The sequence below is a fragment of the Pinus tabuliformis genome, chromosome J, assembly GCF_031772625.1.
Source record: "Pinus tabuliformis cultivar Carrire ecotype Pingquan chromosome J, CPIR1, whole genome shotgun sequence".
Taxonomy (NCBI): Eukaryota; Viridiplantae; Streptophyta; class Pinopsida; order Pinales; family Pinaceae; genus Pinus; species Pinus tabuliformis.
The window spans coordinates 1,427,744,081-1,427,763,867 of record NC_142295.1 but is presented as its reverse complement, the minus strand read 5'-3'; the positions used below and the strand labels follow the sequence as shown (position 1 = coordinate 1,427,763,867).

Genomic DNA, 19,787 nt, shown 5'->3' with positions numbered 1-19,787 from the left:
TATCCAAGAAATCGACTTAGGAACAACCCTTTCAGTACTTTGAAGCTTGCATGCCTCAATGGCAAGTTTCTCACTTCTGGCGACAGGTTTACATCAATGGCCTTCGATCGAAAGATTTTGCGTGGTGTTTGATGCCAAGTCCATTTTCACACCACGCAAATTGTACTGTAGTACCTTGAGGGTCATCATCATTATTGGTGATTCCTCTTGCGCTTGTTAACAACTTACATCATTGGCTGGTAATCAGGCGATGTCTTTCCATGTTCGACTCCAGAACATCTTTCACATGGATCGAATTGTACTTTGAGTGAAGATTGGACGAGTTTGAAGACCCCAGATCTAGTTTCATCCATCCGGGCTGCAATATATTCAGGAAAATAAAGACATCGAATTTACGTCATTGCTACACAGATGATCATCCAAATCAAAGGATGATGACTCTATTAGAATCATCAGTCTGCCACTCAGACGGTTATCTGTCTTATGTACATGAAAATGAATTTATAAAGCTGAGCATGGGAATGCCCGCCTCATCTAGATCATGAAAATATTATGAATATAATGTATTGTATTGTATCTTATTACAGGTCGCCTTCCAGCTCGAAAAATCTTCGGATCCTCATGATAAAGCATTTCACCTGACATTAAAAGATTAACGACCTTATGCTTTAGGGGGCAACTGTTATAGACATTTTTGGGAACTGCAACCCCAATCATACATGTCCATAAACCAAGGGCTTCTAAGTCCCTAAAAGTGTTGTTTCACACCCTAAAGGAACAAGGTCAGTTGATTACATCATCTCCCAGAAGTTCTCCACAGAAAACTGCTTAGAACTGGTCAAAGCTGGACCATACAGACTGCCCAGTGCAGAGGGTGCGATGCATCCCACCTGCTCAGTGAAAAAGGGGTGATGCATACTGAAAAGCCCTTCTGTAGGGTGCGATGGGCGAGAGTAGACAAATGGCAGAGACAGTTTGCAAGGTGGATCATCATGGAATCTTCCAGAAACTTCTCCTGTGACACTTGCCTCTCTGAATTCACCCAGGGATGAGTAAGAGATCATCAATCTCCAAGTGGAATCAAGAACTATAAGAGAGAGGACACTAATCAAAATCCCAGAAGCTGACTCACCCCCATGCAATTATCTATATATGGATCCCTCATCCCAGAGATCCAGAGGCTGGAATTTTGTATCTTGTAAGGAAGTGTTGTTGGTTTCTTGGTGGAATATCATAGTGTTGGGTGATCTAAGATTTTCATGAGGTGAAGAAGGGATTTCATGCTGGGAGGATGATGCTAGGTCAGAACAATTGGTTGTAATCCTCTTTGCTATTCTTGATATTAATAAAGCTATTCGAGTTTTCCTCCACATTCTTGTATGTTTGATGATATATGCATTTGTGTGGTCAATATATATCTGGTCCTATATTGTTTATGATTGTAGATCTCTGTTCTTCGATAGTATTATGCTGCCTTGATTCCACAGGTGCTCTTTGAAGCTGGGAAGACAAAGGGAAAGCGGCAAGGATCTGTCAGAAGGGAGAGGAACCAAGCAAGGAACTAAGCGCAATACTAAGGTTGGTGTCCTTTGTTCCCCTCTTATCTACTTCTCATAAAGGAAAGCGAAAGTAGTTTTAATTTGTTTGTTTCTAAGATAGCTACCAGTCTTAGTGGGACTAGTAGCTTCGAGTGGACACTAGATTTCTCGATAACATTCGGATGGAGGGATTTTCTTCATATGAATATTGACATTAGTTTCTTGAATGGGAAATCCAAAAGGATCTTCCTCATTGTCATCATCCCCATCAATTTCTTCAACCTTTTTTTTCACCTCTTCTTCTACCTGTAAAAATAATAATTCGTGATGTGGAAGATGATGTGGCTCTTACTGCACAACGTGATATAGTGGGGTGGTAGGTGATTGGCGTTTTTATTTTATTTTATTTTATTTATTTATAATGAATCTACTTCTAGGATGTATTAAAATGAAATTAGTCTTATGGAACTAAATGGATGCAACTAAGAATGAGATCCAATTGAAAACTAACACGTATGTATACTTCGCCGACGATGATGCCAAAATGTTGGGTAATTTAATTAATTGTTAAATTAATTGCATTTATATGTCAATCTGGGTATGTGAGGTTGTGAAGTACACTACACCGTATGTGTTAGGAGATTAGCTTTCACTATTTATGCATAATTGAAATGAACTGGAAACTTCAAAAAGAAATTAGATTCTTTAATATAAACTCTGAAAGTACTAAGCTTTTGGAAAGGCAATTAATGTTAAACTAGAAAAAAAAACATAAAGATTATTGATATAAGAAAACATGAGATTTTATCCTATGAAAGCATGGAGATTTTGTTCTAAAACTTACAAATTTTAATATATGGAATCATGAACATTTTAATCTAAGAAAACATAAACATTTAATCTATAAAAAGCATGAGTTTTTAATCTATGATAAGAATAAATAATTAATCTATGTAAAACAAACCATTCATGAGAATATGAAATAAATGGAAAGAATCTGTATTATTCTCATAGATCTCCATGGGGGCCTCTTGAGGACTACAAGATGTTGAAAACTCGGATCAAGAGAAGAGATTTAAATCACAAATTTCATTCAAAGTCGCGACATACTAAAAATTTACATTCAATGAAAAAAATAGAGTTATTCTCCTTCAATAACCAGTAACAATTACAAATTAAGATCATCCTTGACATCTCTGATCATCATCCCTCCTCTCATTGAAGAGACTACAATTTATAGAATTTTGAGACAATTAACAAACTCAAAATTTTCTTGCTTGAGTTTTGGTCATGAGATAAAATCAAATAAAATTTCATGGAATTTTGGATCAAAGATCAGCCGAGATATGATCAAACTTATCTTTATGCCATGAATTTTTTAAAGAACAACTCGTTCAGGCCTTTTTGTTGACTGTGCATTAAATGAAAATTTGAAAAACCATTTATCCACATAATCTACAAAATAAAGCGCTAAAGAACTTTGAAAATATCTCAAATGGTAACAAATTTGAGAAGAATACTTAATAAAAACCTAATTGGGCCCATGCTGAACAAAACTCATGTTTTTTTTTTTCCAAAATTCACTTTCATTTGCTTATAAAATGCGTTTGAAGTTTACTTGTCAAAATTGTTGCGCTTTTCCCTTGATTTGATGTTGGAGGTGCACACGTGTGAGATGGGTGGAATTTGAACAATATAAATCCATATTGGAGCTTCTATAAACTTAGTCCAAGTATCATATTTCCTTCTAGAGTGGTTCTACTACCTCAACCATGGAGATAGCTATGAAAACTTAACAAAACTGCAACAACTTGAAATTGCTAAATTGTCATTAGTAAAAGCATGCAAAATTCTTCTTAATTTATTAAAAATCATGGAAATAATAATAATAAACTATGTAAACATGTATGTGGGGATTTGGTGAGTTTATGAATAAATGTGGTTAAAAATGATGACAATGGGTGAATGGAATGATGCTAAAAGGGATGGATTCATCAACAAAATCATGATAAGTTGGAGGCCCAACAATCACCTTGGCCACTGAGATTATGCAATGCGCAGTTTCTCCCATAATCTGCCCAAGCTGGACTATGCATTGTGTAGTCTCTAGCCTCAACTTGCATCATTGGCTACTAAGACTGCGGAATGCGCATTCACTTCTAGAATTGTGCAATTTTCCCAATCAATGCATGTGGTTGTGCCTGATATTGCTTTGTAAGTTGATTTGTTGAAGCTAATTTATTGTTGGCCATGAATGCTTTTTCCTCCCACATGTATTGTAGGTGTTGAGCACTTCTCCTCATCAATCACTGTTAACATGGCATCCAAGAGAACTGCTTCAAAGGATACCACAAAGAGAAGTATCGGGGAGGCAATTGAAATACGTCAGTTACTTTCCAGTATACTCATACATTCAACTGTTTGAAGAAAAGGAATCATATATTACATGGCATAAGGTTAATGAAATATTCTCAACAAGAATATTCAAACCAGATATGGAGGACCAACATGATTACAGTAATGTCTAGAAGTCAGGGCTACACAAGGTTTCATGTAGGTACCCAACATTAACATGTGTAGATGTTATCATTTGGATACTGTCTCACACAAATCCAAAGATTAGGACTCTTGGAAATATGAGTGGATGAAGGCTTACTTCTTTTCTGGTAGTAGATTATCATCTTATGTACCACTTACTTGAGCCATAATCGCTTATGGATTCATACTTCTATGTGAAGACTAGCCACTTGAGCACTAAGGAGATTGCTAACATTTGGGTGAAAGAGCCATCAAAGTTTCACCAAACACCCACCAACACATACAAGACAAGATCTCTTAGTAGGGTATATCAACTATTGATCATCTTATGTTGTAGAATGTATGATCAACAGATCACTGAGACCTTTCCTGAAGGGTGGGATTTCTTATTGGACCAGGTTGTGAATGAAGGTAAACAATTCAAATGGTCAGATTTGTTGGCCCAACTGCTGCGGATCCATGTATCTAATGCCATTAGTCTTTGCAAGGGCTCTAAAGCTAGATTTTATATGTCTACATATCTACTAGATGTAATCTACACACAAAGCGCATTCCCTCGCATGAATTGGACTTGGACACCACAAGAGCCTATCGTGTATATTTATTGTAACTTGCTTTCAGAGTGCAGCCACAAAAGAGTAATGGAGAAGCTAATTGATGACTTTTCCATTCCATTGTACAAGATGATCTTTGAGGAAGAGCCATCTTGCATGTCACTTGGGGCAACAGAAGTAGTATCGCAGATAGAAGATTTGTTTGCCTCATTGGATGGCACTTTCCTTAGAGTGTTTGGTGGACAGATGTCGATGAATATTTTATCAAGGTATGCCACTAATAAAATAGTCATGCAAGAAGTTTCATATCATCTCTCCATAGGTTTTTCATCGGCTTTTCACAGGATGAGGAAAGCACCTTGGTTAGTTCTTCCTATGCAAATCAGATTGTACAAAATTAAGAACTTGAAAGTTGTAGATACCAAAGGGAAGGCAATAAATAAATTTGCATTCGATACTCGGGACTTCAATCCATACAATCCTAGGATTATTTGCAAAGAACACATTGTGACAATCCATTTTTAGTGGCTAAGAGAGACCTTTCACTGGCCGAAGGAGGATGGATGGAATAATTGTTACAATGCCTCCAAGTCCTGTGAGCTGATCAGTTTAGCAGGAACTTCACATGTTTCTCCACAATAGGTAGACACTCTAGAGGCAACACTAGTGGAAGTGGATGAGAAGGGAAAGAGAAAATGTTGTGCACAGTACAAGGGGAGAATGAAGCCGCAAGATGAAAGCAAATCCAACCATTATGAAAGCGACTTTAGCAATAGAGAAGAAGAGGGAAGATAGGGTGTAGGAAGAAGAACCAGAGAAGAGGGAAGAAAAACCGTAGAAGAGGAAAGAAGAAGAAGAGAAGGAAGAAGAAGGAAGAAGAATAAAAGAGAAGAGAATAGTAAGTAGGAGAAGAAACAAAACAAAGGTAAGCTAAAGAGCTAGAATAGAACCGGAAATCAGAGGAGGAGAGAAAACAAATGTTGGACAAAGAGCTCGCTCAAGAGATAGAGAAGTTGATTGAAATTCAAGACATGGAAGAAATAGAGCCGCAGAAAAAGGATGTTGACCTGATGCATAGTGCAGAATAGGTCACCATTAAGTCTCCCCTTCCTCCAACAGAGAAAGCTCCAAGTGAGGAAGAGGATATTGTTCCTCTCAATGATGGTTTGGTTATGGATACATAAAATTTGACCTATGACGAGCTTCAAAAAAATATTGTACAAGTGAGGAAGAAACATTTTTGGATGACCTCACATCTCCGACATTAATTAGAGAAAGGGTGATTGTAACCAACATCAAAAGAAATCTAGGTGTCGATTCCTCAGCCAACTTGGCCTTCACAGGTGCTTCAAAGTCAAATACAAATTATTTGTTGGTCGAGAACAAGAAATTGGAAAAGAACTTGCAAGTTGTTAGGCAAGAGGATGAACAACAATGGGGAGCATCTCAGAATGAAGCTTTCACACATGCCCATTTGTAAGAGTTGACGACAGTGATACTCGGTGAAGTATCGATACTTGGAGAGACCATGGAGAATCTTTATGAGGATCTTGTTACGTGCATAAGGCAGTTGTCAACTTGCATGGTTTACAACAACAATGTAAATATTTTTTCAAAACTCTAAGGAATGTACAAGCTAGCATCGTTGTCATGCATGAATGGTCAATGAAATATAAAGGGGCACTGATTGACTTGGGAAAGGAAACAAAGCAATAGGAAGAGTTAGAGAAAGCAAGAGTTTAGATGTTGATCCAGAACAAAAAACAACTCGCCGCATTCATTGGTAACATTCAGGCCTCATATGCACATTGATACAATGGTCTGGACTCCTTCGTGAAGTCCCATAGGATCCCATCAGTCAGTTCACTCACGAAAATCAAGCGTAAGAACCAAGTTAGATAGGAGATAGATGAATACTTGGAATAGTGGAGACAAGTAACCATCAAGGAATATCTTGAGGTGAACAAACATAATATGCATAAGTACATTGGTGGCCCTATCTAAATCAACACAATCTTACTCCTGCTCGAGAAGGAAACAAAAATTGGTTGCAAGTTAGTGTACTCGGATGTCATGGAGGCTAGAGTCCGCTTCTAGCCAAACGCCATTGCATAGTTTGGGGATATCATCATGTGGTAGAAATCTTGGCACTGCTATGTCACCGAGAAACATCAAGTGTAAGATGTTGAGCTAGAGTATCCCCAAAATCAAGCATGATATGTTTGTCTTATTAGGATGTCTAGTTGGCTCTAGTAATTTTTTTCTTATATGGACATGAGTGTAAATTGTTAAATTATTTATAATTAATTTGTAAGTGGAATTCCAAGTGTCAATATTAGAATGTGAAGAGCCACAATGTAATGTAATGAGTCAATTTGTAAAGAAATTAAAGAGTCATGAGGGAGGTCCAAAAGTCACAAAGGGGAGTTGAAGAGTCACCCCCTCTTGTTACAAATATACTCTCATAACTCATGTAAAGGGCTTTTGGGAGCCAAGATTTTGGTTAGGCTTAGCATTAGAATCATAAGCTTGAGGGTTTGTGAGAGCCTTGGCTTCTCCATAACATAGAGGGAGTATCTTTCTTTGGAGGAGTAGGTGATGTTAACTTCACATTCCACTATTGTGCTAGTGGTCTGTCAATGGTGCATATATGATTAGAACTTTCACTTAAGAAAATCTTAGAGCCGACACATTTTCCTGCATATGTTGTGAATATAGTAGGATTATTCTCATTATGTTTGCAATGTAGGTTATTTAACTTATGCTTATGCTTATGAACTATTTGTTTTGCATTGGTACACATCTTGTTGAATGCATGTTGTTGTTTAATTCCATCACTGTTAACTTATGAACTATTTCACATAATAGATTGTGATGTATTTATGCTCATGTGTTCCTTTCAAGTTGGGTACTATTGCAGGCTTCTAAGGGGCTCACTCATTTTGCGTTCTATGTGTTAGAACCTTCATGAACCACACTTGACTTTCCATAGGGTCACATACTTGTTCTCACCAAAGTCACTATACATCAATCTACGCATTCTTGCAACCAAGGAATATCATTAGCACCCACTGCATCGGAAACCGTGTCGTATTCTGGATGGGCATCCTACACAAAATGGTGTGAGCTCTAATTGGGACTTCTTATCAGGGAGATCGCCTGAATGTTGGCGGGTCCAACATCACCAATAGGTAGTATAAGGACAATAGAGAAAGAAGGGAATTCGAACTAGGAGGAGGCATGAAGAACAAGAAGAAGAAGAGAACGGTGGAGAAAGAAAGAAAAAGAGAGAGCAAGTCAATGATAACAGCTAACTCTAGACCCGAATGCATCTCTCTTATTTAATAATTTGGAAAGATTGGTTTTTTTCACCTTTGTCCTGAGGATGGACCAAATTGTCATGATTTGATTAATCTGAAAGACAATCTCATTATCATTATGGATCAAAAAAGTCTAAGATCTAAGGATAAGCATTTTAGGAACAAAATTGAGGGCATTTTATTGCAGGGAAGGGTGAACGCACGAGTTTGGCAATTGTTTGCTTTGCACCACAAGGACAACAGGATAAACCTGCACCATATTAAGGGTCGTGGCACTAGAGGTTAGTAACTGAGACACTGTTGAGATTTACTTTCCATGTCTATTGCGCTAAATCTCTTGTAGTTGTTGCACCAATTTACTATCCATACTTTAGGGTGTAGTTAGTGTGTTCTTGAACCCAAATTGGCAGAGACACATGCATGTGAATATCATGATTTAAGACCATGATTGTGAATTTAATTCTTGACTCTTTTTTATGAGCAATTGTGTAAATTGGGTATGAGGTATTCGTATGTTCCTTTACTACAGAATAGCTAGGGATGCATTTGTTATGAAACCAACTCAAGAAAAGATAGAAAAGATAGATCAACGCCTTAGAATTCAGCCTCTTCGAGGGGGCAACCTCCTTTACATTACATAAATGAACAATTCTTGGATGATACAAATGACAAAACCTCCTTTATATATATAGGAGTCTAAGGAGTCACAATATAATCCAGCCGACCTAACAATAATAATATAAAGCCACAAAAATTACAATAGAGGGATTCTATGGGGCACAAAAATAACAATATGGGGGTAATAGGGGCACAACAATATAAATAAGGGGTATAACTACAATAGTAATGGGGTAATCACTAGTATTATAGGGACCCAACATGCCCCTCTCCTTCAAAAAAGTGTTGTCCTCAACGCTTGAGTAGTTCTGGATACTTCTGCATAAAATTCTCATCCTCCCATGTGGAATCTTCAGCGGATAAGTTCTTCCACTTGATAAGATACTCTGAAATTGATCGATTTCGTAGCTGTCGAGTTCTTGTTTCTGTGACTGCTTCTGGTTCCAATATAATTTTTCCTTCCTCGTCAAGTTCTGGCAATATTGTTTGAATTGGGAGCTTGTCACCTATAACCTTCTTTAAACATGAAACATGGAAAACTGGGTGCAATCGAGAAGCTGCAGGAAGCTCCAATTTGTATGCCATAGTACCAATCTTTTGCAACACCTTGTACGGACCATAATACTTTGGTGATAATTTATTATCCTTCTTAGCTTGCTTTAGGGACATTTGCTTATATGGTTGTAGCCGTAGGAATACCCAATCACCTACATCAAAACTTCTTTCACTGCGATGTTGATCTGCCTGTTGTTTCATTCTATTTTGTGCCAACACGAGGTTATCCTTTAAGAGTTGGAGGACTTGTTGTTGATGTTCGATGTGATGTTCCACTGCCTGAACCTTAGAATTTTCTCTTAAATATGATGTGATGGATGGTGGTTGATACCCATAAAGTGCCATAAATGGGGTCATTTTTGTTGTTGTATGGAAGGAAGTGTTATACCACCATTCAGCCAGAGGCAACCATTTGACCCATTGTGTCTGTTTATCAGATACAAAGCAACGAAGATATCCTTCCAAACATTTGTTTACTATCTCAGTTTGCCCATCAGATTGAGGATGATAAGATGAGCTATGAGCTAACTGAGTACCAAGACAAGAAAATAATTCTGTCCAAAAATTTCCAGTGAAAATGGGATCTCTGTCACTTACAATAATCTTTGGGTTTCCATGTAGCTTTTGAACTGTTTCCATAAATGCAGTAGAAACTGTACTGGCTTTAAATGGATGTGATAATGCACAAAAGTGTGCATACTTGGTAAGTCTGTCAACTACCACCATGATGACACTCTTTCCCTCAGACTTGGGTAAACCTGTGATAAAATCCATTGAAACCTCCTCCCAACGTTGGCTTGGAATGGATAAAGGTTGTAATAGACCCGGTGTCTTAATTGTTTCAACTTTATTTTGCTGGCAAACCAAACATTCCGCCACAAACTTTTGAATATCTGATTTAAGGCCATCCCAAAAAAATTCCTTCTTAACCCTGTGGTAAGTTTTTAAAAATCCTGAGTGCCCTCCTAAGGGAGAAGTGTGCAATTCCATAAGAATCTTTTGTTTTAGCTGGGAATTCTTACAGAGGTATAAGCGATCTTTGTACCATAACGAATCATTTTGCCAGCTAAATGTATCAGAAGTACTGGAATCTTGTTGTAGCTTTCGAATAAGTGCCCACACTTCTTCGTCATTCTTCCATTCCTCCCTTGCTTCGTTTATCCAATCTGGTTGGATAATAGAAATGGCACACAACAATGCTTCCACATCCTCATCCTTTCTTGAGAGTGCATCTGCCACCACATTTTGCTTCCCTTTTTTGTAGATGATTTCAAAGTCATAACCCAACATCTTTGTGACCCACTTTTGTTGCTCTTCAGAGGATAATCTTTGTTCTAAAAAGTATTTAAGGCTATCATGATCCGTTTTTACCTTGAAGTGTCTTCCCATTAGGTAGGGTCGCCATTTCTTAAGTGCATGGAGTATTGCCAACATTTCCTTCTCATAAATAGCTTTGCTTAAAAACTTTCCCTTGATTGGACGACTTTCAAAAGCAATGGGTCTTTCATCTTGCATTAGAACAGCACCAATTCCATTTCCTGAAGCATCACATTCCACAATAAAGGTTTTTGTGAAGTCCGGTGTAGCTAAGACCGGTGCTTGGCACATTGCCTCTTTAAGATGTTCAAAGGCCTTTGTTGCTTCCGAAGTCCATGAAAATGAATCTTTCTTCAATAATGTTGTTAGAGGTGCTGCTATTCTCCCATAATTCTTAACAAACTTGCGATAATACCCTGTCAACCCAAGAAATCCTCGCAGATGCTTTATGGATGTGGGGATTTTCCATTCCTTAATGGCTTTAATTTTGCTAGGGTCTACCTTAACTCCTTCATGAGATACAATATGACCCAAATATTCCACCTCCTGGACTCCAAAGAAACATTTGGATCTTTTTGCATATAATTGTTTCTCCTCCAATAGTTGTAGCACCCTGTCAACATGTTCAACATGATCCTTCCAAGACTTGCTGTAGATTAGTATATCATCAAAAAATACTAACACAAATTTTCTAAGGAATGGTTTGAAAATTGAATTCATCAAACCTTGAAATGTTGAAGGTGCATTGGTAAGGCCAAAAGGCATGACCAAAAATTCATAATGACCCTCATGAGTTCTAAATGTCGTTTTTGGAATGTCTTCAATCTTCATTCTGATTTGATGATATCCCGAACGAAGATCCAACTTGGTGAAGTAAATTGATCCATGCAATTCATCCAGTAATTCATCAATAACAGGAATGGGGAACTTATCTTTAATAGTGAGCTTGTTGAGCTCCCTATAATCTGGACACATGCGCCATGATCCATCCTTCTTGTGCACCAATACTACTGGAGCTGAGAAAGAACTTTGACTCGGTTGAATTATACCAGCCTCTAGCATTTCTGCAACCATACGTTCAATTTCACTTTTTTGGACATAGGGATATCTGTACGGCCTGATGTTTGGAGGAACACTTCCTGGAATCAGATGAATAGCATGATCATGATCACGCATAGGTGGGAGACCTTTGGGAGTCTCAAATACCTTGGAATGATTGTCCAAGACTTTTTGGAGATCTGGAGAAATAGATGATTCCAATGTGGAAACATCTAGCGAACATAATTGTGCAATTACACCTCTTTGCTCCTTTTTTAGAAGCTTTGTCATACCATTAGAGCTGATTATCTTTCCTGGTTTCCCTGCAATACCCCTTAATTCAACTTCCTTTCCTTCCGAAGAAAATTTGATGAAAAGTTCTTGAAAATTAAAAGCTATTGTACCCAAGGATTGTAGCCATTGGACTCCTAGTACAACATCAGCACCTCCCATTGGAATGGAAAGCATTGGGCTAGTCAATACATATTCTCCCATGGATAGCTTGATATTATGGCACTTTCCAGAGCAATTTATTGTTCCTCCATTTGCAATCATCACTTGACACTCTGGTGCTGGATATAGGAAGCAATTCAATTCTTTTGCTACCCTACAATGAATAAAATTGTGGGTGCTTCCTGAATCAATCAACACTATTACCTTTTTCTTCTTGATTTGTCCTTCTATCTTGATGGTTTGAGGAGTGGTAATTCCCGCCAATGCATTACAAGATATGGTCGGATTTATTTGTTCTTCATCTAGGCTTTGTTCCTGGAATATATCCTCTTCTTTTGACCTTTCTTGCTCCTTTTCTTCTTCCTCTTCACAATCTATGTAGAATAATTTCTTCTCAGCACACTTATGACCTTTTGTGTATTTGCTATCACAATTGTAACAAAGCCCTTTTGCTCTTTTTTCTTCCAATTGTTGTGGTGTCAACCTTGTAGGTTGTGGAAGACTATGGGCAACAACACTTCCGTCTTTATAGTTGTGAATGGTATGCTTCCTAGTTGCCATAATTTTGCTTTCCATTTTTCTTGCTAACCTGAATGCCTTCTCTAATGAATCAGGTTCCCAAAGGCGCACATCATGTTGGATATTATCCTTTAAAGACCCTATGAACACATCAATCCTATGCTCCTCTGGAATATCTTTTACCCTTATGTTCAATTTTTGGAACTCCTCAATGTGCTCCATTATTGAACCCTTTTGTTTGAGACTTATCAATTGGCTAAAAAAAGTGTTGCTTTTTGTATCCTCATAATGTGCTATCAATTCTTCCGTAAAAATTGCCCAAGTGATAAATTGTTTACGAGAACAAAGCCATTGATACCATACAAACTGATTTGGTTCCAAATATAAAGTTGCCATACGTACCTTTTGTGTGTTTTGCACATTATTGAGATCGAAGAATTGCTCCATCTGTAATATCCATGTGGCGGGATCCTTGCCATCAAACTTCCTCATATCGATTTTTGGAACATGGTGAGTCTTCGATCCAACATTAGAGTCTATGGAATCATGATTAACATTTCTTTTGTTCTCATCATGAGTTTCCTTTACTACCTTTTCACCATTAGTGACCCTTTCTTGTAGCAAGTTCTTCATTTCTTCCATGTCTATCTTCAAATCTATCTTCAAATTTACCATCGAATCCTCCATCTTAGCTTCCATGCCCTTTATCTTAGATTCCACGCCATTTATCTTAGATTCCACGCCATTTATCTTAGATTCCACGCCACTTATCTTAGCTTCTGTTAGCTTTTGTGAGCGTGACATTTGTTGCACTTGTTCTTGTAATTTTGATATATCATGTAGCATTTCTTCCTCTTCTTCATGAGTCATGCTAGAGCTTTCAGGTTCCTTACTAGGTGTTTGCATTTTCTTTCCTCGGGGCATCAGTTACCGATAATAATGCTTTACTATGCCCTTTGAATTCCGTTAAACCAAGCTTAGATAAAAAATTAAAAAAAAACTACACACCTTTTTTCACTTTATAGAAGCCTGATATTGAATCTGATGTATCTCTGTAATTTCGAATCATCCAGTTCTGAAATTGCTACCTGTAGTAGCCTTCTGTGTCCTCTTTCCAATGCCACAAGTCTGAGCCAAATTGGATTCTCCAAGGAAGAGTTATGTGAAATCTCCCACAGTGACTTGCTTTTAGACTGGTTCAGTAGAGCGAACTTGTACGACGTGCCACGAGTCACTGTTTCAACCTTTGAATCTAAAACACACATACAAGAAACTACAGTCCGTCCTCTTTCTGTACCTTTTTACGAAATTTCAATCCGATCCTTAGAGAGAGAGTTATGACGATTTTCCCCAGGTCACCTGTTTTGAATGTAATTCAGGAGTCTGCAAAAAGGCCAACTTCCTCAGATCATATCTCCGAAAATCTTGCACAAAAAGCTCTGAAATTTGGACCCAAGGTTCAGCGCTAATTCTTCTCAAATGGGTTTTTTTTGAAACTTCTGAAACGTCACAGAAAAAAAGTTATAGCGAAAATTCCACGATGACCTGTTTGGAGCAGCGAAACCCTAGAATCCAAAGCTCTGATACCAAATGTTATGAAACCAGCTCAAGAAAAGATAGAAAAGATAAATCAACGCCTTAGAATTCAGCCTCTTCGAGGGGGCAACCTCCTTTACATTACATAAATGAACAATTCTTGGATGATACAAATGACAAAACCTCCTTTCTATATATAGGAGTCTAAGGAGTCACAATATAATCCAGCCGACCTAACAATAATAATATAAAACCACAAAAATAACAATAGAGGGATTCTATGGGGCACAGAAATAACAATATGGGGGTAATAGGGGCACAAAAATATAAATAAGGGGTATAACTACAATAGTAATGGGGTAATCACTAGTATTATAGGGACCCAACAGCATTCCAGTGATTCTATAGCTTGATTAACCACACCTTGTAGAGGGAAAGAACCTTGTAGCCATCCTTGTTGGGCTTAGTTGTTTTCTAGCTAGTTTAGAGTGAGAACACTTGAGTCAACCTTCATATCTCAAAACAATGCATAGTAACCATGGATTCCTTAAATGAGGCTATTGTGTATATCTATGGAGATATTTGACTTGATTGAGGGTGGAGGTTTTCATCTATGCAGTCCCTCATTGGCTACTGGGTGGAGGCATCAAGCTACCCTATACTAGCTTTCCTTCTTAGAATGCTTAGATTTAGTACACTCTAGATTACCATCATAGGGTGGGGTTACTATAGCAGCAACCTTAGGGTGGAGGAAAACCTTTGGAATCCATGAATCGAGTAAGGGTGGAGACTTTCATCTCTAGATTCCCCCATTGGCTGATGGGTGGACATTTTCCTTTGGAATCACTGTAAAAGCCTACAATTGAATACCTTTATGTAGGGTGGAGGTGGGATAGGCCTCTACAATCCCTAGCCCAGTCATTTGGATAGGCTTCACAAGCTAGGGGGTGACAACTTCATTGTTGGTGGTATGCCAATGGTTGCAAGGAGAATTACTGACCTTATCCCAATACTCATTCTAAGTCACATAGTACTGAGTGCCTTATTAATTGTGATGCCAAAATATGTTTGGAATGTTCACAACATACCTGTCTTTGCATGGTTACAAGATTGTAGTACTATGTGTGATTTCACTATTCACAACATACTTGTTTTTGCATGGTTACAGTGCCATGTGTAATTTCACTGTTAACAATATACCTATACCTGTCTATGCATGGTTATAAGATTGAAATTCTAGGTGTAATTCCATTATTCGCAATATACCTATCTGTGCACAGTTACAAGATTGCAATGTTGTGTGTAGTTACTAATTTTCATGTTAGAAAGTGGTGGAATAATGGATATAGTTTTGTAGTCATGGATGTGACATGCAAAATGAAATGCTAGACACGATTGTTAAATTATCAGCTAAATATGCTTCCACAAGTTGATAGCTATACATGCTACAGTCAAACAACATACAAACCTCCTTGACATAGACAAAATGCAAGATCTATTAAGGTCTCATTCCTCCTTAAGTCTGAGCCACTAGGTATCAAGATGATGATTTGACATTTCAAAAAACCTCATGTATAGATAGCACTTGCATGGCTCTATTACTTCAAGATGGCATCATAATTCTTGTTGCATGAATTGAAATTTTCATAGGAATATTTTCTAGTGATTCGATGGTATCTTTATTAACATTGCTTGCTTTATGCAATAGACTTAACTCATATCATCTACTATCCATCTATTCCTAGTATTCTCTCACATAAATTCTGATGTGTGCCCTCGCTAATTACAATGGTAAATTAGTCTTCTTTATGAGCAACAACTTCTTTTCTATGGTATTTGTTGCTACTGTTTTGAAATCCAAGAGATACTAGACTCGCAAATAGAAACAATGCTCATTTTTAATATGGATTGCGTGTATTCCATTCCAGTGTTTATGGTATACAACCTTGTTTAAGTGTCGGTATTAGACACCTAGCGTAGTCCACAGACCTAGTATACCAGTTGACAATGAATAGCCAAAGGACAACTTCTAATACTTTACACCGGCGCCTCAGTGCCAAGAATGTATCCAATAGAACTCATAGGTGAGCGAGAACTATAGGTCCAAGATATCATCACATTATCATACCTTGAACCCTTAACAGTAGGGTGTGGAAATCAGAATTGGGAATGCACAAATTTAAGGTATGATGGAGCACTCAGGCATAAAAGAGAACTACCTAAAAAAAGAATAAACACACTGGAAAATAATTTGCTATATCTCGTTCTCTTAATTGCACCTTAAGAGTTAGGTCTACCTGCTAACCACCCCCTCAGGTACATGATTGTAAGAAGGTGTGTCATAATGAGTGCAACCCTTCTCTTTGGAAAACAAAAGCAAGTTTTTGCGGGAAGTATTTCGCTTGATTGTTAGTCCCCATACCCAAACCCTTTTTACTTTGAAATATGGTGCAGAGAGAGGAATAAAATAAAACCATGGCTATTTTTTTATTTGTTGTTGATTGAGGCTCCATCGAAGCCCACAACTTGGAATAATCTATTCTTTATGGGGCGATTTTTATAGGTGTAACAACAACTTTTTCTTGTGGATAATTACTTAAAATGGCCAACACTTCATCAATGATGTGTGCTAGGCTCGATATTGTATCTTGGAAAAAACCATGCTCCTGGTTAGCTATACCCCCTAACAAACGATGAGCAGAAGGAATTTAAATGAGAGACAACTACGATTTGAATGACAGGGAAACATAACAACCTCAAAGTCCACCTCTACCCAAGGGATAGAGTGATTTAATGTAGAAATGTACAAATTTCATATATCTTTGTATATTATTATTATTATTATTATAATATGAGAGAGCATTGAAATATGTTATTTAACATGATCATTAAAATATTTTATTTATGGTTCACATGGTATACATTAAAATTATATTTTTTTATTAAATTTTTAAATGGTACTTGTAAACTCCATATCTTTAAGGTAGGTAAAAGTAAAAAATAATTATAATATAAAGTAGGAAATTTTTCTTAAATTACTTTATATAAAGTTGAGGTAAAATTAGGGTGAAAATTGAAGTATTTTATTTATGGCCAATATTGAAATATTTATTTTGTTATTACTAATTTTTATTTATTTTGTAAATATTATTTTATTATTTTTAAATGTAATGTTATGGGATGACATCTCCATATACTAGACTATAGAGGAAACAATACAACTCTTCTAAGTTTTGGAGTTTTTTTTGGCATATTTATGGCCAATTTTACCTAAAATTTGACAGATATTTGTTAAAATTGCAAGTCTAACTTCTCAATTGAGGTGCTCTGGGGATTTTTCAAGGTTTTAATTATGTTATGTAGTCAATAACACATTTTAAATAACAAAAAATCATAAATTCACCCATAAAAAAGCCAAAACATAGAATAGTTAGACAACATTGATAATAAAACAACCATAAAAAATCCAAATGGAATGAGAGATTTTGAAAATGTTATATTTATTTATTAATGTATGAAATTTTTTAATTTAAATAATGGAAAATTAGAATTTAACCAATAAAAAATTATATACTTAAATTACTATAATTTTTAATAATTTTTTTTTCCATTTTATTTCAATAATTTTTAAGCAAAATCTAATTGACAATTTTGAATAATTATTGTAATCATAAATATTAATTATTGAAATTGTAATATTTAAGTACAATAAAAGTTTTGGGAAAGAGTAAATTTATTTATATATTCAAAGATATAATTTTAATACTGAAAATTTGCAATCAATCAAAAAATTATACTGATACTCGAGAAAAAAAATAAACTTTCATAATTTAAACATACTAGGTTTTGAATCTAGTTGTCCTATCCTATTTTCTCAAAATTTGACAAAAATATTCAAATTAATGGTTACACTCCATATAACCCATATAACCGTTATTAAGATTACAAAATCATATCCACAACCAATGTTTAATTACTTTAGGAAAAATTCAACTTTTTGCAAGGTCATTTTGTTTTACAAATATATATATATATTGGGACATTAGTGACCAAAATTTCTCCTCACAGTTTTATGGGGAAGTTTGACTCATTTGAGATGGAACAAATTAGGGAATTGAGTTTCCATGAGAATGGGATGGTTTAATTATGGATTCAATTTTTTACTTTACCACGTTAGAAATTGAAGTGGGTTAAATGTTTTATGATTTGGATATATTTTTTTAATATCACTAAAATTTTGTAAACTAATTTTTTTTTAATAATTAATTCATATTTTTATGTCGTAAGGCATTTCCCTCTGAAATCAACTCCCCTTTTGTCTATTTGTCATAACCATGCCCAATAGATTATATGTTAGACGATTGGAAGGCGTTTAGCCGTTGGATCATGCAAAGGTAGTTTGGAAAGGAGTTATTAAACCCTAACCCATCACTCTCGAACGATTTCGACTTCGTGTCTTCGATCGCAGGCAATCGAGGCTCATAGGGGATCTTCTATTCCTCCCGAATAGTTTCGAATTCGCGTCATCAGGAATAGTTTCGATTTCACCTCGTCGATTGCAAGCAACAGGGGGCGAGGTAAACCCTTTCCACAACAAAGAGATCAGCAATGCTACCAAAGGATTCAACACGGCTAGAGTTGTGGGTCATTGTGCATTTGGGATAGTTTATAAAGGGATTCTGCCTAATGATGGAGCTTTGGTGGCAGTGAAGAGATCTACCTGCAACAATAAAGGGAAATATGAATTTCTTGCAGAGCTCTCAATTATAGGATGCCTTAGTCATCGAAACCTAGTCCATCTGCAAGGATGGTGTCATGAGAAAGGAGAGATTCTTTTGGTCTATGATTACATGTCGAATAGTAGCTTGGATAAGATCATTTTTCAAGAAGGTGGAGGACCGGTGCTGTCATGGGAAAATAGATGCAAGATAGTGATGGGGGTTGCATCTGCATTGACATATTTACATGGCAGATGGGAGAAACAGGTGGTTCATAGAGATGTTAAGTCCAGTAATATAATGTTAGATGGAACTTTCAATGCTAGGATATTTTGGGCTTGCTCGGCTTATAGAGAACAATAAGAGCCCTGATGCAACTTTAACAGCAGGAACAATGGGGTACCTTGCTCCTGAGTATTTATTCTCAGGAAAGGACTTAGACAAAACAGATGTCTTCAGCTTTGGGGCAGTTGTTTTGGAAGTTTCTTGTGGAAGAAGAGCTATTGAGGCAGATACGTGACCTGGACATAGAAATTTGGTTGATTGGGTTTGGGGTTTGCATAGAGATGGGAAGCTTCTTGAGGCCTTAGACTTAAGATTGAAAGGAAATTTTGATGAGAATGAAATGAGAAGAATGTTGCTGGTTGGAATTCTCTGTTCACATCCCGATACTAGAGCTAGACTGATAATGATGCATGTATTGCAGATTTTGATTGGAGAAGCTCCAGTTCCTCATGTTCCTCGACGCAAGCCTAACATGCCATTTCATTCTAACCTTCTTCTGAGTCTTCAGGATTTTGTCTCTGATTGTGATCAGAACCAGGTTTTCAGTTCCTCTACGAGCATCAAGGACTATTCTTGAATGTGATTGATAATCTTTCAGAGTTTAGTCAATTCATTTTTCATTCCCCTAATTTGTCATCTCTTCTTGCTTTCTTTGGAATACAGAAGTGCATGTATTACAAGAAACTGGGTCAGAAATTGCATTAAGAGGCCAGTTTCTCAAAGCTTGATGATATTATTGTATGGATATTCTCCATTCAATACAATCTCACCTGTTGACATATTAAGGGAAGCTAATTC

The 19,787-nt window shown here is 36.7% G+C and overlaps 1 pseudogene; it reads left to right on the top strand.

The window, feature by feature from the left end:
- The window catches only part of LOC149232718 (L-type lectin-domain containing receptor kinase VIII.1 pseudogene), a 39,244-nt pseudogene extending 19,678 nt beyond the window's left edge, over nt 1-19,566 (top strand).
- Nucleotides 19,567-19,787: the final 221 nt, after the last annotated feature.